Below are 27,144 nucleotides of genomic sequence, written 5' to 3' on the forward strand. Positions count from 1 at the left end.
TTACCATCTAGGCATCTAGACAGACATTTGAAAACCCAAAAAGTAAACATTCTGAAAACAATATGAAAATTAAAGCTAGACTATTTAAAAGGAAGAAACAAAATAAATAAGTGAAATCGAAGAGTGAAGTGCACCGATGAAAAGACAATTATTTACAATTTTAACAATTTAGATCCTTTTAAAGAATTGACTCGTGGAATGAATGAACGAATGAATCTTAAACTTAAGGACGGCTCATGTTTTATATATAATATGACTAAAATTATATTATAGTTAAATATATATATATATATATATATATATATATATATATAGTTTAGTTAGTTATATATATAGTTTATGCACATAGTTTATAGTTTAATGCGCATGCGCCGAGATCCAAGAGCAGTTATTGTCAGGGCAACAAACCGTCGTGAACGTAACCTTAAAAATTTTGACAACAGTCGCTGGTAGTTGTGTTGTACACTGAATTTATGACGGTTGGTCACTCTAGCAAACCACTATAGCCGATGACCGCCCATTCTGTCATTAGCAATTCAATTTGCATAATAACGACACGATGAAAGGGTCACACCAACTAATTTTCAAGTATATAAAAATACAGTTTATAAAATTATTGAATGTGAAGAAACCAAAAAAAAAAAGAATGGAAAGTAGCTTCAAGACACAAGTCGTTGGAATATCAATAGAATATATTGATCATTGTAAGGAATGTATTTATAAACATTGAAAAAAAAAATGCTACACACGAATTTAGCGATTACGATAAGTATTCTGAATAGCTTTGATTAATTCGTATGATGCAGAGTTCTGTGTAATAATTATCTTGACGAAATATGTGTATTTTAAGTTCAAGTCGTCTCAGAGCGCGTTTGAATTAGCATATACATTATATACACCGCTTGTAACCTGTGAGAAAATGATGAGTACTATTTTCGTCTAATTCTACACTGATCAGCATATTCATCGGCGCCTAATTGAAATTGGCGGGTTCTGTTCTCTTTCGAATCCACGCTAATTGGAACATTCACGAGCACCCCAGTTGGAATTGCTAAATTCCATCTTCTGATTGTTATATCTGACCTCTTTTAATGATGCTTAATATGTACATTGTTCACATGGCATTCGATTCAATTTCGAAATTTTAATTCGACAAATGACATCAGTTGTCATTTACTTATTTAAAAATAATTACTATATCGGTGTGAAAAACCTCAAGATATCCGAATGTAAACCGCAGTTAGAGTAAATTCCAACCTCTCTCGACTTAAGCTACTCGAACCTAGGAGATTTGCATTTTTAATGTACTTACCCATTTATCATATGCATGAACCTTCATTAATAGCAATGTATACCAGTCGGTTATACAACCAGATCATTTCCTCTCGAATTAAGTCTTCTCACAAAGGGATGACACACTAATCTTCTGCAATAGCTCTTCTATCGTCGTAAAAAATTCGAATATCTCGAAACCTCGAAATCTTCACAATCAACTTATAATTCGAACAAAAACATTATAATGAATCTTTGCATAAAAATATTCTACATTTAGAGTATTGAACAGAAAAAAAAAAATTAATCCACACAATCCTCCGAAATTACACAACATTGAATAAAAATTTCAAAGTGGATTACGATGATATGATTTACACGATTATATTAGCCGTTGATCGCGACGAGCCTGTGGGCCGTGTTTTATATTTTATGAAGGGTGTTTTATTTCGTTCACGCATTGATCCGGAATAAATTGTGTACATCAGCATTGACCCTCGTATCATATGTTCAAAACTATTTTGGCCTCATCAGTAATTAAATTTTGTTCGCTGCGGATTCACGGAATAAATATCAATAACCTGAGCCCAGGATGTGATGTATTAATTTTTATTGCAATGCATGCGTAATGACCAGGGCTGATATTTTTAAACGAAAAAATTCAGTTGCTCGGCTAATAAATTATGATAGTTATGAGATTTGAAATGTGCACTTGCAAAATAAGGGTTAGTCACTATACAGATATAAAACTACACTCACCTTTGTACGTATATTGAATTGTACAAAACTGAATCATGTTTACGGTACATGACGGTTTTAATAACGACATTTTCCATCAGGCAGAAATTCAAGCTTGCACTGCATTTATACTTTGATATCTGAACTTGATATAAACTTGGTTATGGGTAAATAGTTTAGAACAATACTTCAATAAATATACTTCAATAGTAGCAATACTTGATACAATTTGTCATAGTCTACTTCATGGTTTCTAATTCGATTTCTCATATTTTCGAGTTCTAAAAATGAGTGTAATAAGTTTCTGAAATGAAATTTCTACCTTTGAGTTTTAATCGCAGCATCTTCCGTCGCAGAAATTACGAAGAAAATTTTCAGTTTTTCGACCGTAACTCTTCCTCCGTTGGTCGCAACATATTCCGACTGTGCACAATCAATTCATCTTGCAAAATTACGTTGATATCGTACATCAATGAATTAATTCCAGAATTTTTAAAATCGTCAAAATGTTCACCCACAAGCCAAAGCGTTGATTTTTTAGGTGATTTTTGAAGACAATAGTTTTCTGTCTCCAAATGAATTGAATTGACCTTTTTCAGACTATTTGGACCCTAGGAAAGCGAAACGACATTCAGAAAGTCATATGATCAACCACTGTAAAAATACAAAATGAAAAAAAAAAAAATAGGAAAACAGTTTATTTATTTGTTATGATCGAGTTTACAAAAAATTGTGATGATACAATATCATATATATGATGTACACTGTTGGGGTGCATTGCTCCTGTACACAAGCTTGATCTTAAACTGCACTTACAAAGTACAATTAAAAATATCTCGAATGACATTTTTCCTGTTCTGTTATGATGATGTATATTAGACTACTTTTATCTTGTATATTCATCACATTTCGTGTGTAATGATAGATCATTTTTTGTGTCCCTAATTTGATTTCATTTCAATACTATATGTCAATGTAATATTCTACAGTACACTGACACCACAACACTTGTACTAAAATTAAGGTATTTGAATAAACTAGAACTGAAACAAGGTGGATTGTAATTTTTCATTCCCAACTCATTCAGAACCTGGTATTGATGCCATAATTTTCACCTGTAGCTTTCCATCTGTTTCTCACAGCAAATCTGGACTGGGAGCAATCGAACTGTCTCTCAAAATTAGGTCGATTTGCAGTCGGTATAAATATAATGAATAGTGGTCCACAACCTTGGAAAATTAATGGAGAAACATCAAACAAGTTGACAGTAATTCTAGGTATGACTATACTTCTGAATTGAAGGAAACGATATGTGAATTGAAGAAATTACAGCGTGGGACTGCTCCTGGTATCGAAAATGCATCTGAGCCGAAGAGGTCGACTAAAAACGGACACTGATTGATTGACTGCATGTGATGTAGACGCTGTATGACTGAAGGCATGCATGCTTGCCTAAAAGGGCATGTGTTCGCTTATTTTCGCGCCATTTTCTCTTAGACCTAAGCGAATCAGAGAAATTTCAGCGAAAATGACTCCTGGTATCAGGAGCACAGGAGAACCGAGGAGCTCTTCTGAAAACAGGGACACATTGATTGATTGATCGACTGCATGTGATGGCGACGCTGTATGACTGAAGGCATGCATGCTCCGAGTATCAGGAGCGCAGAAAAACCGAGGAGCTCTTCTAAACACAGGGACACATTGATTGACTGCATGTGATATCGACGCTGTGTGACTGAAGGCATGCCTGCTTGATTGAGAGGGCATGTGATCGCTAATTTTCCCGCCATTTTCTCTTAGACCTAAGCGAATCGGAGAAATTTCAGCGAAAATGACTCCTGGTATCAGGAGCACAGGAGAACCGAGGAGCTCTTCTAAAAACAGGGACGCATTGATTGATTGATCGACTGCATGTGATGGCGACGCTGTATGACTGAAGGCATGCATGCTCCGAGTATCAGGAGCGCAGAAAAACCGAGGAGCTCTTCTAAATACAGGGACACATTGATTGACTGCATGTGATATCGACGCTGTGTGACTGAAGGCATGCCTGCTTGATTGAGAGGGCATGTGATCGCTAATTTTCCCGCCATTTTCTCTTAGACCTAAGCGAATCGGAGAAATTTCAGCGAAAATGACTCCTGGTATCAGGAGCACAGGAGAACCGAGGAGCTCTTCTAAAAACAGGGACACATTGATTGATTGATCGACTGCATGTGATGGCGACGCTGTATGACTGAAGGCATGCATGCTCCGAGTATCAGGAGCGCAGAAAAACCAAGGAGCTCTTCTAAACACAGGGACACATTGATTGACTGCATGTGATATCGACGCTGTGTGACTGAAGGCATGCCTGCTTGATTGAGAGGGCATGTGATCGCTAATTTTCCCGCCATTTTCTCTTAGACCTAAGCGAATCGGAGAAATTTCAGCGAAAATGACTCCTGGTATCAGGAGCACAGGAGAACCGAGGAGCTCTTCTAAAAACAGGGACACATTGATTGATTGATCGACTGCATGTGATGGCGACGCTGTATGACTGAAGGCATGCATGCTCCGAGTATCAGGAGCGCAGAAAAACCGAGGAGCTCTTCTAAACACAGGGACACATTGATTGACTGCATGTGATATCGACGCTGTGTGACTGAAGGCATGCCTGCTTGATTGAGAGGGCATGTGATCGCTAATTTTCCCGCCATTTTCTCTTAGACCTAAGCGAATCGGAGAAATTTCAGCGAAAATGACTCCTGGTATCAGGAGCACAGGAGAACCGAGGAGCTCTTCTAAAAACAGGGACGCATTGATTGATTGATCGACTGCATGTGATGGCGACGCTGTATGACTGAAGGCATGCATGCTCCGAGTATCAGGAGCGCAGAAAAACCGAGGAGCTCTTCTAAATACAGGGACACATTGATTGACTGCATGTGATATCGACGCTGTGTGACTGAAGGCATGCCTGCTTGATTGAGAGGGCATGTGATCGCTAATTTTCCCGCCATTTTCTCTTAGACCTAAGCGAATCGGAGAAATTTCAGCGAAAATGACTCCTGGTATCAGGAGCACAGGAGAACCGAGGAGCTCTTCTAAAAACAGGGACACATTGATTGATTGATCGACTGCATGTGATGGCGACGCTGTATGACTGAAGGCATGCATGCTCCGAGTATCAGGAGCGCAGAAAAACCGAGGAGCTCTTCTAAATACAGGGACACATTGATTGACTGCATGTGATATCGACGCTGTGTGACTGAAGGCATGCCTGCTTGATTGAGAGGGCATGTGATCGCTAATTTTCCCGCCATTTTCTCTTAGACCTAAGCGAATCGGAGAAATTTCAGCGAAAATGACTCCTGGTATCAGGAGCACAGGAGAACCGAGGAGCTCTTCTAAAAACAGGGACGCATTGATTGATTGATCGACTGCATGTGATGGCGACGCTGTATGACTGAAGGCATGCATGCTCCGAGTATCAGGAGCGCAGAAAAACCGAGGAGCTCTTCTAAATACAGGGACACATTGATTGACTGCATGTGATATCGACGCTGTGTGACTGAAGGCATGCCTGCTTGATTGAGAGGGCATGTGATCGCTAATTTTCCCGCCATTTTCTCTTAGACCTAAGCGAATCGGAGAAATTTCAGCGAAAATGACTCCTGGTATCAGGAGCACAGGAGAACCGAGGAGCTCTTCTAAAAACAGGGACACATTGATTGATTGATCGACTGCATGTGATGGCGACGCTGTATGACTGAAGGCATGCATGCTCCGAGTATCAGGAGCGCAGAAAAACCGAGGAGCTCTTCTAAATACAGGGACACATTGATTGACTGCATGTGATATCGACGCTGTGTGACTGAAGGCATGCCTGCTTGATTGAGAGGGCATGTGATCGCTAATTTTCCCGCCATTTTCTCTTAGACCTAAGCGAATCGGAGAAATTTCAGCGAAAATGACTCCTGGTATCAGGAGCACAGGAGAACCGAGGAGCTCTTCTAAAAACAGGGACACATTGATTGATTGATCGACTGCATGTGATGGCGACGCTGTATGACTGAAGGCATGCATGCTCCGAGTATCAGGAGCGCAGAAAAACCGAGGAGCTCTTCTAAACACAGGGACACATTGATTGACTGCATGTGATATCGACGCTGTGTGACTGAAGGCATGCCTGCTTGATTGAGAGGGCATGTGATCGCTAATTTTCCCGCCATTTTCTCTTAGACCTAAGCGAATCGGAGAAATTTCAGCGAAAATGACTCCTGGTATCAGGAGCACAGGAGAACCGAGGAGCTCTTCTAAAAACAGGGACACATTGATTGATTGATCGACTGCATGTGATGGCGACGCTGTATGACTGAAGGCATGCTTGCTCCGAGTATCAGGAGCGCAGAAAAACCGAGGAGCTCTTCTAAACACAGGGACACATTGATTGACTGCATGTGATATCGACGCTGTGTGACTGAAGGCATGCCTGCTTGATTGAGAGGGCATGTAATCGCTAATTCTCCCGCCATTTTCTCTTAGACCTAAGCGAATCGGAGAAATTTCAGCGAAAATGACTCCTGGTATCAGGAGCACAGGAGAACCGAGGAGCTCTTCTAAAAACAGGGACACATTGATTGATTGATCGACTGCATGTGATGGCGACGCTGTATGACTGAAGGCATGCATGCTCCGAGTATCAGGAGCGCAGAAAAACCGAGGAGCTCTTCTAAATACAGGGACACATTGATTGACTGCATGTGATATCGACGCTGTGTGACTGAAGGCATGCCTGCTTGATTGAGAGGGCATGTGATCGCTAATTTTCCCGCCATTTTCTCTTAGACCTAAGCGAATCGGAGAAATTTCAGCGAAAATGACTCCTGGTATCAGGAGCACAGGAGAACCGAGGAGCTCTTCTAAAAACAGGGACACATTGATTGATTGATCGACTGCATGTGATGGCGACGCTGTATGACTGAAGGCATGCATGCTCCGAGTATCAGGAGCGCAGAAAAACCGAGGAGCTCTTCTAAACACAGGGACACATTGATTGACTGCATGTGATATCGACGCTGTGTGACTGAAGGCATGCCTGCTTGATTGAGAGGGCATGTGATCGCTAATTTTCCCGCCATTTTCTCTTAGACCTAAGCGAATCGGAGAAATTTCAGCGAAAATGACTCCTGGTATCAGGAGCACAGGAGAACCGAGGAGCTCTTCTAAAAACAGGGACACATTGATTGATTGATCGACTGCATGTGATGGCGACGCTGTATGACTGAAGGCATGCTTGCTCCGAGTATCAGGAGCGCAGAAAAACCGAGGAGCTCTTCTAAACACAGGGACACATTGATTGACTGCATGTGATATCGACGCTGTGTGACTGAAGGCATGCCTGCTTGATTGAGAGGGCATGTAATCGCTAATTCTCCCGCCATTTTCTCTTAGACCTAAGCGAATCGGAGAAATTTCAGCGAAAATGACTCCTGGTATCAGGAGCACAGGAGAACCGAGGAGCTCTTCTAAAAACAGGGACACATTGATTGATTGATCGACTGCATGTGATGGCGACGCTGTATGACTGAAGGCATGCATGCTCCGAGTATCAGGAGCGCAGAAAAACCGAGGAGCTGTTCTAAATACAGGGACACATTGATTGACTGCATGTGATATCGACGCTGTGTGACTGAAAGCATACCTGCTTGTTTTAGGGCTCACTATATGCTATGTATATTGGGATTGAAGCGAATCAAAGTAATTCCAGTTATCAACTGCTTCTGGTTTCAGGAGAATATCTGAATGTAATAAGTTGCAAGGAAACATGTATCAACCGACTTAATGGTTGATTGCTGGCTTGCGATGTTGATCGCACGTGTCTTCCTACATACCTGTGCATCTGAAAGAGCATAAAAACGCCCGCCTCATTGTTTCTGGTTCCTCAAATCAATTGATTCGGCAGACCCGCAGCGTAAAGCTGCCCTAATACCCGGAGAACATATGAACCCAGGAGGTAGTACAGGAACAGACAATAATGTATTCACTGGTCGTCTCAATTCTTGCGATGTCGATTACATGTGCCCAAAGAAATTTCCTTTCTCTATGCAAGTCTCATAGTTTCAGGAAAGAATCTGATTGCCGGAAGCAGCGTGACTCTTTGTATACGTGTAGTATAATTGAATGCCACGTCAGATACTTAAGGCTACTCAATTGTATTACCTTATTATTATGCGATGTGTTTCTATCCGATTACTGAGCTACCTGAAACCTATCACAATCGTCTCTACCTGTCATGAAGACATCAATAGAATTCATCCAAAAATACCACCATCTTTTTTTCTACAGCTTCACTCAAACGTTACATTAATTGACAGAAGATAGCTCCTTTTGTCTTCATTCTCATGACCCCAAATTTTTTCCCACACGATTAATACGCAGCCGCATCGTACATTCAATCATAATCACAGGACCCCAAAAAGTATTATTGAAACAATGTGGATTCAAATTCCAAAAATTACTATAAGATCTCTTCGATTTTGAAAGAAAATTCAGTCATTCGCGATCAATCGCAATGATTTTACTTTTCCAAATTAGGTCGTTGTTGTGTAGAAGGCATGTCTTGCCATTACTCAAAACTGGCCAAAATATTGGCAAAAACCAAACGCGAATAGCTTCAGAATTCATTTCTTTGGTTTTCTCAGGCTGAACACATTTTGTCGCGAATGAATTTTCAGACCCCTTTTTCCCCACAAACATGATACTTTTTCAGGGACAAACGCAAGGTTTTCAGGTAAAAATTTCATTTTATTCATAAAATCAATCAAGAGTTACATATTTGATAGTGATTCTCATGAACTACTCATACATCGATATGGTACAAGTCTTATGCTACTTATTTCCTAGCAACTGATAACAGTATGTCCATAATATAATATTCATTGTTAATTATAGTTTCAAAACCCAATCGGAGAGCTGAGTGAGATGATGATGTAATGCTTCCGCTTTGCTCCAGGAATTAAATGATCGAGTCACAGCACTGACTGGGGCACTCCGGCAATGGTGAAAATTGGTTGTTTGCTGTTTCCTAACAGACCAATGTGTGTGTGCAGTGTCAATACTGGAATAGTCAGAGTTGGAATTATCGGGATCTGGAGAGTACAAGAGGCAGATATTCGACCTAGTCGTGCTGTATTCATTACATGTATGTACATACCTGATACCGAGATAGGAATAGAAGGATATTTTAGCTAATTAGCATTGCCGCCGGGCAGTTTCCGCCAGTGCGGTGAGGTGTAACGTTGTACACGGCAGAAGTGGTGATCGGCATGCAGGGAAAGGCCATGCTGGGTATAGAAGCGTCCAGCTTGCTGAATTCACTTGAATTAAACCAAGAAAAATGTTTAGTTTCGATAACCAAAATTGCATTACAGCTAGTGAGTAAATTTTACATGAAATACAAATATCTCGATTCGCTCTACGACAAGGTTTGTTACCGTAATGCAATCCGAAAGATTCTGTTGCAATTGCAAAATTAGATCTGTACATTAAAATCGTTTTATAAAGTTTGCAATCGTGGTGTAATTAATTTAATTGTTAGAAAAATTATCATTTCAATACAATTCACGCTACATTAATGTAATTACGGCCAAGGGATATGCCATTATTAATGGTAAGCTGATTTAATGCTATTTTAAAGATAGCACAAAGTTTTCTCTGCATGAAGTGATATACTTACGTGTTTATGCAATAAGATTTAATAATTCACTTCGTACGAGCGGATCATTCATAACGTTCTCATACTTTTCTCCTTCTCCTGTATGCAGACACCGACGACTGTAGGTAAAGCTGTATTATGGATACCGAAAGTTATGTATCCGTGCATTTCGATTCCTTTAGAAAATTTACGAACGACTATTCAAAATGGAGGTCAGGCCTAAAATCGCTGTCGTATATCAAATCCTCTCTCTTGTCTTCTCTCAACCCCTTTTCTTCCTACGCCATCTTCCATCCTGTCCTCGACCATGTACGCACTTACAGCTCCCCCATCTCAATAATTCGTATCTCGCATCGCTTCGAATTTCATTCTAGAAGAGTTAAATCGCCTGTGTAGTTTCAGACAAAGGGGGCGAGAATACAGATCGATATATATATATATACCCTTAGCTGAAATTTTTTGACATGGAAAACAAAGTTCGAGGCGGAAAAGGAAGGTGGAAAAAAATGACACTTTCATTTCACCATTAAACGCACAAGGTATTTTTATACTTTGTCTTGTACCTTCTCTCTTAAAGAGGACAGAAGATAGTTTATAAATTGCATCTATTTTCATTGAATTTCAATTCCACTCATACGCTTCATCTCTGATATCCATATCACGACTTGGATGAACTTTTGTTTTAGTTTTTCACCGGTTAGTATCTCTCTGTATTTTTATTCCTTATGAAATGAAAATTAGTGGCTCGTGATTGTTTTCACTTTTACCATTTTACAATCTTACGGTTTTGAAACTCGTTTCAAGCTTCGCCGCGGAAGCTTTGCTCAAAGCAAATTTTTAAGAAATAATATTTCAAGCAGTTTCTGATTAAAAACTCACTGGTGCTTCCTCTTAATTGGTAATTGCTACACTGTAGGTAGACTATAAAACTTCCCCCTCTGCTGCCGCATGGAGCGTTAATCTTTTCCTGTGACATTGATATTAACTGCTGAAACTGTTTATTAGCAAAAAAGTTTTACCGTTCATAATCCAGTTACCGAGTTGTAAGAAATGAGCGGTTATACCCATTTCCGTAGGGTGTAAGTTAATTTCTCTATTCAAAGTGAATAAATTACGAACGGAAACTGTGAATACAAGGTAAGTGCATTCCTAAAAGTTATTCAGATCTTCAATAATCACAAGTACATCAAGAATTTCTGGGAACGGAAGTGGCGTCGCACTTTTGTGTGATCGTACGGCGTATTTAGGGGAAATACAGAACCGTCTTTGCTTTTGAGATACTTATAAAATTTTCCGATACTTCAACTGTAACAAGGACACAGTAACCGTGTAAAGCACATCAGGCTGACACAATATCTATTCAAAACCAAATGATCGAACGGTCTAAATAAGGCTGAAGAACATGACAACAACGTGACAACAAGTAATGCATCGATCGTTAAAAAGACCATTCCAATTACTCTGTTACCGCGTTTGAAGGATTAAATAAATCTCTATTCCCACCTATTACCAGGTTCGCTTGTGTGTTGTTGCAATTTCATTATAGCATGTGCAGAGTTCCGTTATATAACTAGAAAACACGTTGACGCATGTCACACCTTTGGACGGGTGCCAATTGCAGAAGTGCAAACGGATAGACAGGGAGGAAGGGATAGCATGCATACACGTATATCCATCCGTGGTGTTTTTCATTGGTTGAATTGTCCCGAGCGAAATTTTTTAATCCCATAAATTACGCCGTGTGGTTGTCACGCACTTTTTTTACTTTTTTTGTTAAATGACTGGTAACACGGCCATAAATCTGACCGGAGAGATGATCGCGGGGCAACGAACGAACAGGCCAGTATACATATCATCCACTTCACTTTTTTCCCCTCGACTCGGTTTTTTCGATATTCAACCTTCTCTCGCCGCCATTTCGGGCCTAAAAACACAACGAGAGGAGCCGAAGGAAGAGGGAAAAATCTGACAAAAACTCTGCCCCGACTTTCGGGAACCGAAACGTGCGCGTCGAACGGACGGTAATAAATTCATCCGGAGATTTTCAATCCCAATTTAGCGAATTGAATTTCCCGCCCGCACCTTGTGCCCCGGATTTCCGGGGCATGGGACGGTCGCATTGGTTCTTCGATTCATCCCCTTGCATATGTCAGGACGCAGGACGATCAGCAGGCCCGAGCAAATGAGAGACCGTTAAACGGTGACTCATCGATCACCATTAATGTACTTTGCACCCCCGTCTACCTCTTTTCCAAGTTTTCATCCCGGATCCGACATTCACGGTGTGACTGACCGGGTTTTTGGACCACTTAATAACAACCAGCAGCCGATATTCAAAGGTCGAATTGAACCGTTTATTCCAGTCGCTTAACCATTGTTGTAGTCGTGGTGCAAGTATACCAAGCTTTCTCGTTTTCACATGACAATGCACGTCATATTTGGGATTAATGTTAAGGTTCTGGCTGCTGTGAAAGAAAGACAAGATGCCGACAGTTGGAAAAAGATTTCTTCAGAATCGTTCCATAATTGTCCGTGCAACGTGTTCTGAATGATACTGTTCAATGCTGGGCTGTTTCAATCGTTCAGTTTAAGAGTTTTCAAATTTCAAAATGTTTTCGATCATTCTCGAAATGATCACAATGAAAATTGCAATTATTTAGTACTTATTTGTTGAGAACGTCAAAGAATGTAGAACTACGAATGGGATTGAATATTCGTAACTAAAAGAAGTTGGTAACAAAAAAAAAAAAACATGGGCACTAACCAATGAAATATGTGATGTTTTCAAACATGGTAATTGTTCTCCATAAGTAGAAAATTATTGCCAATCATATATGAAGATAGTGAATATAAACACGCATGATGAAGATATAAGTCCTTCCCAGGAAAAGTCAAATCACGATCACCATCAAAGTGGTTTTAAATTTTGATATGAGTGTACTATACTATAAAAATATCCATAAAAATGACAGATCAGTGCCTTCATAAGTTTCTTGAATATTCTAGTTTAGAGAACTAAAGTCGGCTCTGCGCTTTCCAAGGATCCATCTTCTTAACATTTCATCACCAAAAGTGGATCTCCAGTCAACCCTCGGAGGTCAGACTATAACAGCAGACCTTAGCGCCGTGATCCATTTGTGGCCTCAACCACACTTAAAGCCGTACCGTGTCCCAACTTTGGTAGAACTGTTCAAAACTAGAGAAGAGAAACTTCAGTGGAATTGATTTTCACGATTTTCTTTACGTAAAAAATAAATCAGACATTAATTTCATACGGCTATATTCACGCCTCTTTTTTCGTATTTTCAGTCTAATTTTTGACTTGCTTGTTTCAATCGTGAAACTCTTTTTTACTAGATTGGCAAGACATGATGTGACATAAGAGAAATGTATAGTTCTTCGAAATAAATAATCTGGATGTATTGATGAATGTATTAATGTACTTCACATGCTTATTTGCTTTATTGATTTTACCCTTTGAACTTCTTATTTTTAACAAATTTTGGTTATTGATCGCGTCAGCTAAATGTACCCGGTACACCCGGAGGTTTTGGATAAGCCAAAGTCACTTGACCACTCTTAATGTGCAGATATGTACAATGCCTGAACATAAGTGTCAGTAATTATTTACGGACATTTTGTATTGTATTGTATGAAAATTGACTCACGAATAAGATTTTTCGTTGATAATTTAAGTTCAGGACTTGATATTAAGAATTTCAACCGAAATGCTGACGAGTTTATTTTATCTTGACCTTACTTTTCCATATTGAAAAGTAAAGTGTCATTGTTGAACAATATAGCCAGTTCATGAAAGTATAATGACCTTCATCCAAAAACTGCTGACACAATTCATATTGACGAGTAATACGATCACGTGATAATTCGCACCAGTCGAGTTTTGACGTTTTGCATCAAAAGCGCGGGGATGAATCGGTGTAGGTAATATTAGGGCACGTTGCCCGAAGCGCGTAACGCAGAGAAGGAAGAACGCAGCGAAGTGGAGAGTTTCGAAGGAAAGGGAAGTCGCAGAGTTCTATTTGTCTCTGACTCCACTTCGCAAATCCAATTACAGCAAATTGGCGACCCAACTTTCGAAACCTTTCATCCCGGTCACAAGGGAAGCAGCACCGGTGTTACCAAGGTGCGTTATTAACGAGGGAAGGACCCATTTACCCTCCTTCGGAATTTAAAACGCGCACAGCATCTGCTGCGTTTACGACCGTCGCTGGCATGTACCATGGACACGACGACGTTATCAAAACCCATCCAACTCTAGTTAGAAGGGAAGCTAGGATAACGTCCTCTGCGCTTACCTTGAATGAAATTCTTCGAGCTTAATGCGCCTGTTTTAATCCCTGATACCTTCATCGTAGTTCTTGCTGCAATCCTCGAATAGTATAAGATAGAATTATATGAACAACAATTGTGATTTATTGCCGACATGCTAACGCTGAACTGGTGTGCTACTTGCAGTTAGACACTGAAATGCCAAACCAGTTCACCATTGCGGTTGGTGATCAAACATCGAGATGAGTTTTATGTCACCAGCAGCTCTGGTGGTAATAACGAGATATTGTTCATGAGAATATAACTGAATACACGATTTGCAATAGTCTAACATTCTGTGAAAGAAGTCCCTTGTCAATAACTGTAATCCGCACGCGGTATCGGTTTTCTTCGAATGCTGAAAGCCAGCGAAAATCTCGGAACTCGCTATTCAGATCCAACAGCAGAGTTCACCGACTGTTTAATCCACGACCACTCGACTCGAATAGTCAAGTTCCTCTAATTCCACGATCCAGTAGTCTTGGCAAGAGTAAGTGTTATACCTACTCGATTGATGGTTTCATCTATCGTCACTTTCGATGCTTATTGATCTGGTTTTAATGCATATGACAGTTAGACAATGTTGGAATAGTATCATTTTTACTCCCCAGTTTATTATAGTGAAACAATTAAATAACTTCTCGAAGCGCTTTAAGAGTACAAGTATTTCGAGGAAACTGATGATACTTAACGTATTAAATATAAATTCGGGAGATTTCGAAAAATTTGTAATTGACGGTTACTGTTTAAACATCGACAACCATGTATCACGCAATCAATTCATGGGCAGTATTTGGGTATGTCATCACTTGATATGTTCACTTTTCAGCAAAATTAGCTGGTTGTTATCCAATTAAATTTCGTAAGGCTCTAGTCTCTTCAGAAAATATAACATTCATGAGAAATACTGTTTCGGTTTCTCACAAAGGGGTGTCCAACCTTTAGTCCAACTGAAGACTATCAGACGTAGTTGAAGTTGTTGAAATAACTGTAATTAATGAATTACATGCTCCTTCAACCGCAGGACTAATCGCACTACGCGTAAAGCATTGTACGTAAGGTGAGTGTACGAGTTATTGACATGTTTAGACCCAATTATGGACTCGCTTGTTTTCCAAAATTATAAATTGACAACACAAACCGCAAATTTTTCGATGACTAAAACCAATCACTTAAGAGTTAGACACTACAAATTTATTTTTTGGTAATTTTAGAACTAAAGATCGAACAGATACAACCAAAAAAGATCAATAATTGGAACATGGACCCAATACCTTATAACTTGCAGAGTATACATGAGGTACCAATACCCGGGCGTACGTCATACACCGCGTTATCGTTATAGATGGCGTCCGGATATATATGTGTAAGCGAGGGGGATATGACCTAGGTCGAGGTAGACCGACAGGCGGGCACGGAATAATTAGTCGAGTTATCGCTTAACGGAATTAAGAGGGTTCCGAAATGGCGAACGGACGCTGGAAATCGATCCAAGCTGGTAGCTGCTGCTGATGCTTCTGCCTGCAGACTCCGGTCAGCCCTGCGGAATATTAGCAAGATGTTCGTCGACCCGTCGAAAATTTGATGAAAGTCTGAGCGATGGCTGGCTGACCACCTCTCATCCTCTCCAACGTTGGGCTGTCACGTTAAGCCTTCCATGTGCACGGTGATTCCGAAAATACGTGGGATATGCAACCATGTCAGGCGACACGCTGAGTGTCCCGGGCGCGTCGTGAGAATGAATATTTGAGCATCCCGTTGTGTCCAAATGACACATTTCTCGCTCACCGTGCGGTGTTCACTCGGTGCATAAAATTTTGAATATACTGAATCGTGAGAGATATTATATTTCTAGCAGGTTTTGTTCAAAGTCGTAATAATTTAGTTCCTAAATGATATTCTGAAGCAACGTACTGAGAAAACGTATCTCTGTCTATCTACACGAGTATTTTGTTGAGAACATTTCGTTTTTCTCAAGTTTTATGACGAATAGTTCAAGAATATTTTTACTGTTTAGCAGCCATCACTTCTGTCTGAGTTTTCACTTTCTGTGAACGAAAATTCATCAACTTATTGAAAATAATGAAGCACATTTAACTTCAAGCAGTGTATGAGGCAGTCTTCAAGGAATTTCCTTTTCTAGAATACGTATGTAAGTTAAAATGAATTGAAAAAACGAGATTTTATTTAGGTTCCTGAAATTTAGTCGACTGAAATTCTGTTACCAGAAGTGTCGGCATTCTTATCAAAGACATCCGTTTGTCCAAGTTTTTGGCCTCCAGTGTTTGGGAGAATATCGTAGCTGCTGAACTGGAATATTCATCTGAGTGCATGCCTCAGAGTCCCTCGAGCATCTCAAATGACACGAATATGATCCAAGTTATGTGGCTGACATTTGGCACTATAGTGAACAAATAAATCAACAAAAGCTTAATATTTTTCATCGAACTTGAAGGTAACCGTTGATGAAACCTGAAAATTCTAGTGAAAATATAAAGTTTCAAATGGCGATGATACTTATGAAAATATTGGATAGAATTCGTACAACCGGAAGCTTCGGTTTCGTATACTTTGTCCTTTAGTATGTCAGGTACTAAACTGTGAAACACAAAGTGTTTCTAAGTTAATGTCGCAGTATGTTGGATTGCCTACTATTGAGGGGAACAAATATCGGTAATACAGACCTACCGTTAACTCAGTGGATAACTCGGCAGATCTGTATTATCGATATTTGTTTCCCCTTAGTTACAGGCAACCCAACAAACTACAGCGTTTGCTTAGAAACGTCCTGTATATTGAGGTTTGCATTGCGCGTCTCGTTTTTCGATCATAAGCTACCGGGGGAAAAACTCGATTTTAATCGAGTACACTTTTGCTTAAAAAGGATCGATATTTATCCATGTCGTATTATGATCATACTGTTATTCTAAGAATTGTCCAATATCCTTTAACAATAATTAGCGGTATAATAATGTTGTACCAAGCTTCGACACCTTTTCATTCTACATCGAATACGTGCTAAAATTAACACCTTATTTATACGATATTCAGTCTATCGTATATTTGGAAAGATTTCCACGCTTCTTGAATATTTGTTCTTCTTAAAATTCGCTGCACTGGCGGTGAAAAACTTGGGTGTTGATGATAATTTTTATTTATTTATTTTTTGCTCTAGTGTTTTCGTTCTAATTTTTTTCTTCATCGAGTAAACGCTGCAGAATGAGGCCAACAAATATTTGCCTTTCAAAGAGCCGAGGGGTTGGGAAAAATTTTTTCTAGCCAAGCCGCCGCACCGCCTCAACTGGCATGGCAGTGACGTGACGGCGGAAGACGAGGTTTGCTTTTGCGGAATATTCCACGCAGAGCACCAGAGTCTTTTGCAAATAGCAATTCAAGCACGTAGAAGCAGCCCGACGAAAACGGGGCGAATGGGAGGCGTCAGGGAACGAAGGGGAGGAAGAGGAGGAACCAGAAAAGGAAGAGGTCGTGTAGAAGAGAGAACGGCGAGTAGGAGGGTGTCGGGAGGTGGCTGACACAGCAGTTGGTACCCGGGTGGAGCGGCCCCCAATCAGGCGAGAGGATTGTCTGCTCAAGAGGTGAATTTTCCTTGTTTTCACCCATTTCTGCAGAGAAAAGAGAGGATAAAAAAGAAAATCGTAATATATCTACGAGGTGCGGGCTACAAACGTCTGCGCCCGCATGTACCGAGAGAAATTTCTAGTACCTACTGGTTACGACGCGGTACTTGACTAGCTTCGAGATCTACTGTAACCGAAAAATGTAGTTAGTAGGGAATAAAAAATAAGTGTTAAACATTTCTGTATGGAATTTCCCCACAGTGTTGGAAGTTTTATTAGGACAGCGAACAGTGAATCCACCGTACATTTACTGTTTCTTCTATTTACAAATACAATAAATTTATTCAACAATTTAGTAAATTCGAATTACCTTTCTGTGTTATTCTTATAAATTTTAGTACAATCAAAAATTTTTATTGTAAGTTTAAAACAAATACGTAGTAATTTACGTCGCTACACCGAATTTGTAAATTTGCAAACAGATTTCGTTAATTGACAATTGTTTAATACAGTAAACGTGCAGTATATCTACAATCATTATTGGCAGTTCAATTATAAAATCTTGTACGCCTCACAATTTTCACTGTTTATGAACACTCGTACTGTATTTTGTTGAAACTATAATTGTGATAATTTGATGTTGGTGCTACAATAAATTAGTAGTGGTAAATTGAACAAACATATTTAATGTTGTAATAACGAGAAAATGTTTTACTCAAAATTATAATGATTTTGGAATTCAACTATACGAGTAAATAGTAGGAAAAGTGAACGGTACAGACAATATTCTCGGATAATTAATTTTCTTTGGTACGCCTGATTTTTTTCAACAAAATGATGTCCGTGCAATTTTCTTGGTTAATTAAGAAGAAAACATGACAATTAAAAAAAGGAGATCATGGAAAAAGAATAAACTGTAAAAGAACACTATCTCTGAAGTAAATCGGCTCAGCTCTTTTGTAGATATTGTGAGCACCGTTATACATGCCGCCGAGGAAACTTCTTGACTTTATTATCAGTAGCTACAGATTGATTCTAGCACAAAAAATATGTTTAATATGCTTGATCTTACTTTTATTAAATATAAAAAAACCCTAATTAAATTGAATATCTAATTAATTGTTGAGTTGTATAAATTTCTGAAATTTACCTTCTTTTTCGGCAATCTACTTGTATGCACACTTTGTAACGTATTGTAACGACACCCATTTTACTGGAATTCTGTAGTATAAAACTATAAGATATAAAAAACATTTCAGCACACCTTCAGCGAATGCATAATGCCTCTTTTATTTCCATAGGAAACGCTAAACCCCACTGCATAAGATGGATGCGGTGGAAATAGGATAATTGAATGCTGATCTTGATCGGGGATTGTGCAAAAACTAAACGCCGCTAGATTCAGGAACGGGTTTCGGACCCTCGTGCAAAAACCGTGGCCTAATTTTTTTCCCCTGCGGCGGATAGCGCGCTGTTGTGATTCAGCGGGATTATCAGAGCAGCGATTCAAATCGACTTAGCCCGTTAATTTCATTACTGATTTAATGTGAAATTCGGGTTTTTTCATCTTTTAAATTTACTCTAATATGATTATATACACCATCATTTTGAGGTACGTTACACGCAAGGGTGAATTTATATACAACGCTCCCTTCTTCTAAGCTCGTTAATTGCTTTTTTATGAAGCTTAATTCTGCTCGATAAAACATTTATGTACCCATAACTTTTTGTTAGATTCGAACGGAGAAGCTGCGTATAAATATTTGCAACGTCAGAAGCGGAGTGAAATTTTTGCGTAGGTAGAAATTGAAATCAGAAATAGATTCGATATTACTGCAGTAAATTTAGTCACGGAATTACCGTGTGCAAAAATTTGTGATAGCTCAACACGGATAATACCAGACATTTTCGTAACATTATATTTCAGAATGGCATAAAACATGGTAGGTACTGAAATCGTGCCGATTTACCTACATTCACGAAATATACGACGAAGAACTTTATGGGTACGTATAACAAATTCATTCGACATGTGTATTACGTGTATGCGAAAATGCTTCTTGTCCGATATCATGCATATGCGATTCGAATATTCACAGTATATTTTGAGAACATCAGAATATCCACAAGAGTATCATTTGAACCATATTTCAGCGGACGTTCAACATACTCTGACTGTATATTTTGGGTGTATGATATTCAAATAGCATACATTTAATATTTACAGAATAATCCCGAGATATCTTACGCTATCTGGGAATTTGGCTGTGTAAACTTTACAGGGATGATGTCACGTTTTTCTCATATCCCCCAAGACTGCAAATTTTGCCGCTCATGTAAACAGACCCTTATTTCATGCGTGTGTGCATTCATAGAGACTCCGTAAATACTGATTGTTCATGGTTTGGCTGTTTTTTTTTTTTTTTTTTTTTGTGTTAGTCTTCAATTCACAGACGTTCAAACAGCACCATCCTATACCTCAAGATGACAAATTTGATTTTGAGTCTCAGGCACAGAGAAATGGAACAGCACGAATTAGTTAGTTCATGGCTCAGAGTCAATTTGTTGATCCACATTCCTCAATATGTACTAAGAATAACCTAGAAATATTTTCTAGTAATCATTTCGATACTTCTCGAGATGACAATAGGTACCATTAATGTATTTACGATTCATCATATCACCATTGCTCAAAGTTAGATTGTAATGAAAACTCGTGAACGAATTAGTTCACCTAATGAGGTCATCATGACGTCAAAATATTCAACAAACGAACAAAATTTCGAAATTAAAACGAGACTTTGGACAGATAAGATCACCAAACACGTGCTGATTAGTTTTTTTTTTCCAACGAAATCACTTCACTAAGCTTGGAGAAAATCCAAGTACCTACAACGTGAAATGAAGAGTGCAAATTCACTGTTTGATGATCCGGACTTCTACTAAACAGTCTGCAACACAGAATGCCGGGAAATGAAATTGTAGTCGTCAGTTTTGTGCAACGACAAAACAGGCGGTTATTCAACGGCTTTTTTCCTCGTTCTACCTCCGTTTCAATTTCGTTTTGACGTATATATGCAGTATTCTCGCTAAAATGATCGCGCCGAAACTCCGGGCTGACACACAGAAACGGTAAATTCTTACAAGGGGGCCGCAAGATATTTCCCCGCGGGAAACCGTCGTCCCGGGATCAAGATTCTCTAGATCGGACGCACTTTGCCGGGTTATACATACCTGAGCACGGTTTTCCTCTCGACACGTCTGTTCACGTCTATCGCATGCGAAAATACATGCTTTCAGGATTCAGTGGCTACAGGTGTGTGAAAGTCGATATACGCAAATGCTTTCCATGTGCGATCTAAGTCCAAGCTACGGTTACTTCTGGTTTCGGGTGTAAAATAGTGTGGAGGAAAAAAAAACGCTTTGTATTCACGGTGTCGAGTTGAACAGAATGGAAATTCAGACGAGACATAAAAAAAGTCTCCCAAAGACTTCTGAGACCTCATGCGGTTCCATTTCAGGCATGCAAATATGTCAGAAGCTCCTGGTTTAGATATGAACCATCTAGCTGACGTCAAAAAGTTGGGCGTAAGACGTTCTTTTTAAACGTCTTTGTGAGTCGACTTGCGTTCGAAGATAAAGATAATGCCACATATGTTTTTGAGTCAAGTCACAGACCTTTAAGCGGAGCTACGTATTTGAAATACATAGTGGAAAAGGACATCTCATAGACTTCTTCGGTGGACGGTTGGGTCTTCTGGAAGGCTCGTTTGTCTGATACTCAAAAATTACGTAGAGAACAGACTCCAACTCCTTGAATCTTTATTCACGTACGAATCGGTCATCTAAGAAATAAGCGAGCGTGATTAGGAACTGTCTGATATCTTTGTAATTCAGTGTTTCCAATTGTCGAATATTCACGAGAGTTTGATATTATACCAGGAACTGTAACGTGGTGGGATTTTGTCTATGAATGAGAACAAAATCGGATAATATCCATTTACACAGTTTTTCTGGCGTAAATCGACTGACAAAATCTATGCGCAATGATGTGCATTCAACGAACTTGGGCAACAATATCACGTTATGTCTATATCAGTGTCACGAAATGTGCTGTTAAAGAAAACCTTCGTCTTTGAAACTTTGAATAAAAATCATGTTCAAGAAGGAGAAAGAGAAAGAGAAAGACGTCTTTTATTTTGCATTCGTCGTCCTTCAGGCATTTTTTGGGAACCTTTTACTCGAAATCAAAAGGCGTGTTTTGGAATCGGAGAAAGAAGGTTGGTTCGTTGACGAAAGAAGACGTAGGGCTACAGCAAGAGGCCAGTGACTTATGGAAATTGGACAAATGATTTGACTTCATTAACAATTGTTTTGAGTGATTTCTATTGATTTTCATCCTATCACGTGATTCTTGCTAATTTTCAGTACGCCCGATGATCAGCATAGTCTCCAAATGGTTTTCTAGCATTGTCAATGATTTTCAATGATTTTCGGAACAGAGAAAATCACGGGAAATCGCAACAACATACTGTGAATCATTAAAAATTACCTCAAGCGTTAAGAAATGGAAATCAATACCTAAAGAAAAAGTCAAGGAAAAGCACATAGAAAGTACATAGCAAAAAAAGCACATAGAAAAATCTGTAGTAAACGCTTATCATCGATGTTAGTGCATTGAAATCATTCGGGGCTTAGTGCGAGCCTAATTACATACAACGATTTCCAACTAGGCTAAGGTTAGTAACGTTAACGTGATAAAAGATCAGGGAAAAATTGTGATTTCTGAATGACTTTAATATGAGTATGTTTTGTTTATCATGGTTTATCAAATTTCAGACGATCCTAAAGGTGCCAAGTAACGCATTCTTCTAAACATACATTGTTACAGTAACGTTACTAACTTCATCCTCATGATTTCCAACGCTTCACAATGACTTTCAACGATGAGAAATGGTTGTCTTGGTATAAGGTCACAATATTTATCATAGCATAGACTGCTTACTTACTTAGACAGTAATACTACTAAAAAGGTTTTTGGAATGAGGTCGCAATGTTGTTGACAGTAGATCCTACTTGAAAACGTACGTTGGAATGAGGTCACAGCTTTTTCGATGGTAGGTACCATTGAAAAAAGCATGTTGGAATAAGTTTATATCAGGCCTTATCCCAGATACGTCTGATAAAAGTATCCTGGAATGAGGTCACAGCGTTTTCGATAGTAGATTCTACGAGAAAAAATATGTTTGAACGAGGCCACATCATTTTTGATTCTAAGTACTACCAGAAAAGGTGTCTAGAGTCTTTTACAGTACGTACTACAGGAGAAAAGGTATCTCGAAAGAAGGTTGCAGTATTTTTTATGGCAGATACTATTAGAAAAGTTGTCTTAGAATAAAGTCACAGCATCTTTGATAGTACGTACTACTGGAAAGGGTATTTAGGAATGAGGTCGGAGTGCTTTTGAAACCACAACAAAAAAGACCATTTTGTAATTAAACCACACTATTTTAGATAGTAGTAGTCTTTGTACAACGGTACTACATCACCTTTCACGATGGTCAAGATCCAATCTTCGTACCCAAGGCTTTTAGCTACCATATCGATGATTGTTGGCTTAAAAAAACCTTTAAGCTCGTTCGATACCCTTAGATTCACAGCTTATATTCCAAGCCGTTGAATTCATTATTTTTTCGAGTGAATGGTTGATTCTCGTATCGAGCAGATACGAAAGCTGTCCACGTCATGCGAATGGCTTGAACTACACGGACCATCCAAGCACAGTCCGACATCCCGATATCAGGTCTACTCTATGTGCGTCACATAGCCAGCCAGCCCTCGTTTGAAAGCCCGTCGGGAAACGCGGAGGCAGGTTCGTTAGCTGACGGTTGACGGCCACGGCGCCGCGACGGTGGCGTTAGAGATCGATCCAGGAACACCACGGGCGGCGTCGCGTCGTGCCCCTGCCGGCACCGCAGCCCGTCGTCGGCCACCCCGCTCCTTCTTTGTACGCCAGGGAGTTTTCCGCACTTGGTGATACAGCCTTTTGGACAAATAGGGCAGAGCCACGGCGTTCCGCGGTTCAAACACGCGCGCGTTTCGGGATGGTGGGGATGAGGATGGCCATGGAGTAGGGGGGGAGGACGGCGTAGGCATGTACGTAATACACCGAGAGGAGAATGGGACCGTCGCGTCGCGTTGTTAGGAACTTCTCTGCACGGAGTTTGTTTGCTATAGAATTTTTACTCGCCTTTTCTGAACGGCGCGCGGCGGAACGACTCGACGAGACGAGACTCCCGGAATCTCGAGTAGACGTCTCTCTGTTGGCGCCTCCACACGCACTGCACTCTTATACTGCTTCGGGGATGAAAACTCCTCTGCATTCTGTGAGGTTTTTTGTATGCTTAGAACGATACACTTAAAGCTGCTCGAAATCGATAATGATACAGGTATATTTTACTGTTCATCACTTTTCGTGATTTGAGAAGAGTGTTGGTTACGGTCGAAAATCACTTCTTCTTATTTCGACGAATCTTCACGTTTTCGAAACTCTAGAAGCCGAGGAACATGTTTTTAGACAAATTTCAGTTTGGATGCCGGTCTGTCAGTCTGTCCGACAAGCTCCAGAAAATTTTAAACATGTAGGATTTTACAATCAAATAATGGTAATGAAAACTTACCATGTCCCGTTTCATTTCAACTTCCGGCTCGACCGAAAATAAATTCATTTTCTATGTTGTATCGACAAACATGTACTTTTTCCTACTTATTACCTTTTCTCAATGAACAATTATATTTTTCACAACTAATAAATATTTTTTTTTGTTTAAATTTATAAATGTTACGTTTTTCAGAAACTTTTTTCTCTTTTCTAAGTTTTCTTTCAAAACTTTTTCATTTGGCTGCCAAGTTTTATCAGTTTCAGATTTTTCACTGGGCCGTTTTGGAGGTCATCGCGGAAGATTGTCGGATAGATCGACAGACTCTTTCTTTTTCACGGTGATGAAAAGTATCGCAAAAAAAAAAAAAAAAAAAAAACTGTTATCCGGCTTGTTTTTCTCGTCATTTCGAGAGCCAATATTACAGCTGGTAGACAACTTGAGAGGAAAACGTTATCGACAACGATTCAACGAGCTTCGCATGCATTAATATTCTATAACGATCATATATTGAAATAAATCCAATAAACATCTATAAACTGAAATAAGAATTCACAATTTTCACTTAAATTATGAACAAACGATTCATTCAGCTTCGCTTAATTATTTTTCAAAATTTCAATTCACAGTTCACTGTATCACCTCTGAAATTTCCATGACGTTACATGCTGATGGACTTGCTTTAAAGAATTTCTGATATTCGGAAGAATCTTTGACGGCATAAAATCAACGCAGCTGTAATAACAAGCTCATGTTATTGTGAAATTCTCTGGAGAATATTTAAATTTTAGCCCTGGAGGCTCTTGTTTAATAACTCGTCGACAGTATGAGTATGCAAACACCAGTTTGCGTAGATTATTATGGAAAATTACAGCGATGTCGCATTTCAAGCCACCACCCTCCATCAAATGGAAGGAAATATCGTATAATATCCTGTTCGCAGAAGCGAGGTCCGAAGCAGAGAGGAATTACAAGGCGTTGGAAAATATTAATAATCATCTTCGTCACGCGGCCAACGCAGATTGGTGTTTTGATTTGAATTGCGGCATTTGACGAAACAGCTACAAAATTGTAAACTCTCTGAGTGTGATTTCTCTCTCAATTGAATAAACAAATAAAGTATTTTCAACATTATTACTTTCTCTTCTTTTTCTCAAATTTCCAATTATCTGGTGGATAGAAATTCCCAACAAAGTCACAATTTAAAGTTAACGAATGTCAAGAACGGCTTAATACTATTACCTCCGACTCTAAATTTTGGATACTAATTCCAGAATTACCCCCCTTGAAAATGGACTATACTATTTACACAAGTGTAACGTTGGAGCTTTCACCACAATTTTTTTCTACGTTCTTTATTATAACTCAGCATTGATGATTACGAAACTTTTTCTTCAAACATAAACGCATGAATGTTTCATAATTCAATCGCACCATCGATTCAAAACGAAGAATTAAAATCACGGTCTTTACAGTCGTTAAGTTTTCAGCCTGCGTTCTTTTATAGATACCTCGTAATCCCGGCTAGACACGTAGATTTCACCCTTACCGTCTTTAATGCGTGTCATAATAGACGTCAATTCACGTCAGATACTAAGACTGATGGTAAGATCAGTTTCCTCGACGTATCTGTTGTAAAACATAACCGTTTCGAAATAACAGATTGATACCAAAACCTGTATCATGCATTGTCAAACGGCATGTTCCATGTTAAAAATATAAACGTCAGGTATTGTTAGCTAACAATCAGCTATTAGATTTTTTCAATCACGTCTAGATTTTTTCATAACAAACCTTAGTATGAGTCAAGCATTGTCTGGAATAATGAAGGTAATATTCCAACATTTGAAGCTTTGACGAGGCTCCCTCACATCAAGAGTAAAAGAGATGTGCTTCAAGTAGATGTTTTATGAAATGTGTTTTTAGGAATTACGGTATGAATACGGTAGAAATGAGAGGATAGAGATCCAAAGGAAAAGGGTCCTGATTTAGTTTATAAAATTCCTTGCGATGATTGTGATAAATATCGTATTGGATAACCGATCAGGATTTTGATAACGAGAATTAACGAACGTGAACGTAATATTCTTTCGGATTCGGAAAAACAAACAGCATTGTCGAGACACAAATTAGATGGAGATCGTAATTCAAGTTTTACAGATGTTAGTAACCGCTCTCCTGAAAATGAGTACAGAAAAAGTCTGATCTTGAAGATGTGTTACTAACAATATAATGAGTATGTGGTCTAATTATACCATTTGACTTTGGTTCTCTTATTTTCTCCTGCGACGTAAGGAGTTGTTGAAATTGTACATTTTATTCGACAAAAAATTATTTCGCTCTTTAAGAAGCTTTCGTCAAAAGGCCAAAATGTCTGCTGACAAATTCATTTGTCAATTCCTTCGCAATCAGAAACGTTCAACGACTAATCGGATAAGGTTGCAAAAAATTTACATACATCTAAAGGATTGGGTTTGATCGCAATATCCGTTCATATCCAAAAATAGTGACATAAAAAACGAATAAAATTTATTTAACATATAGAATTTCCGAAATACGTTACCCAGTCAACCGTATCGAATAACTTTATATTAACAGAAAAATGCGTTGGAATTCAATAAACGTTTGTTCTATACTCTCGTTAGATCGTCAGAAAATATTTTTATATTTATATTAATGAAATTTATTTTTATTAGCGATATTCAAATGTATCAAGATAATTATTCGTAATATTTCGTGAAGTCGCAAGTATTTTTGTCGGTGCAGAATCTTGGTAAAAAAAGGCCTTTTGGTGGATCGATACTATTGAAATTTGATTCATTATTTTGGTATCATACGACCTGAAAACTGACGACATTGTGAAAAAAAT

The 27,144-nt window shown here is 39.0% G+C and overlaps 1 protein-coding gene across 16 annotated transcripts in view; it reads right to left on the minus strand.

The window, feature by feature from the left end:
• The window catches only part of LOC107219944 (leucine-rich repeat-containing protein 24), a 132,401-nt gene that overhangs the window by 50,319 nt on the left and 54,938 nt on the right, over nt 1–27,144 (minus strand). Inside the window, exons 3-5 of one of the 16 annotated variants that reach the window (XR_006905294.1) lie at nt 9,731–10,079; nt 9,209–9,371; nt 8,805–9,112 (exon numbers count right to left, since the gene is read on the minus strand). The exons of the other annotated variants lie outside the window; for them this stretch is intronic. The gene's annotated coding sequence lies outside the window, so the exon portion shown is untranslated. Of the gene's footprint in view, nt 1–8,804; nt 9,113–9,208; nt 9,372–9,730; nt 10,080–27,144 lie in introns of those variants that run through there. 16 annotated transcript variants of the gene reach the window in all.

The sequence above is a fragment of the Neodiprion lecontei genome, chromosome 7, assembly GCF_021901455.1.
Source record: "Neodiprion lecontei isolate iyNeoLeco1 chromosome 7, iyNeoLeco1.1, whole genome shotgun sequence".
NCBI classification, from domain to species: domain Eukaryota; kingdom Metazoa; phylum Arthropoda; class Insecta; order Hymenoptera; family Diprionidae; genus Neodiprion; species Neodiprion lecontei.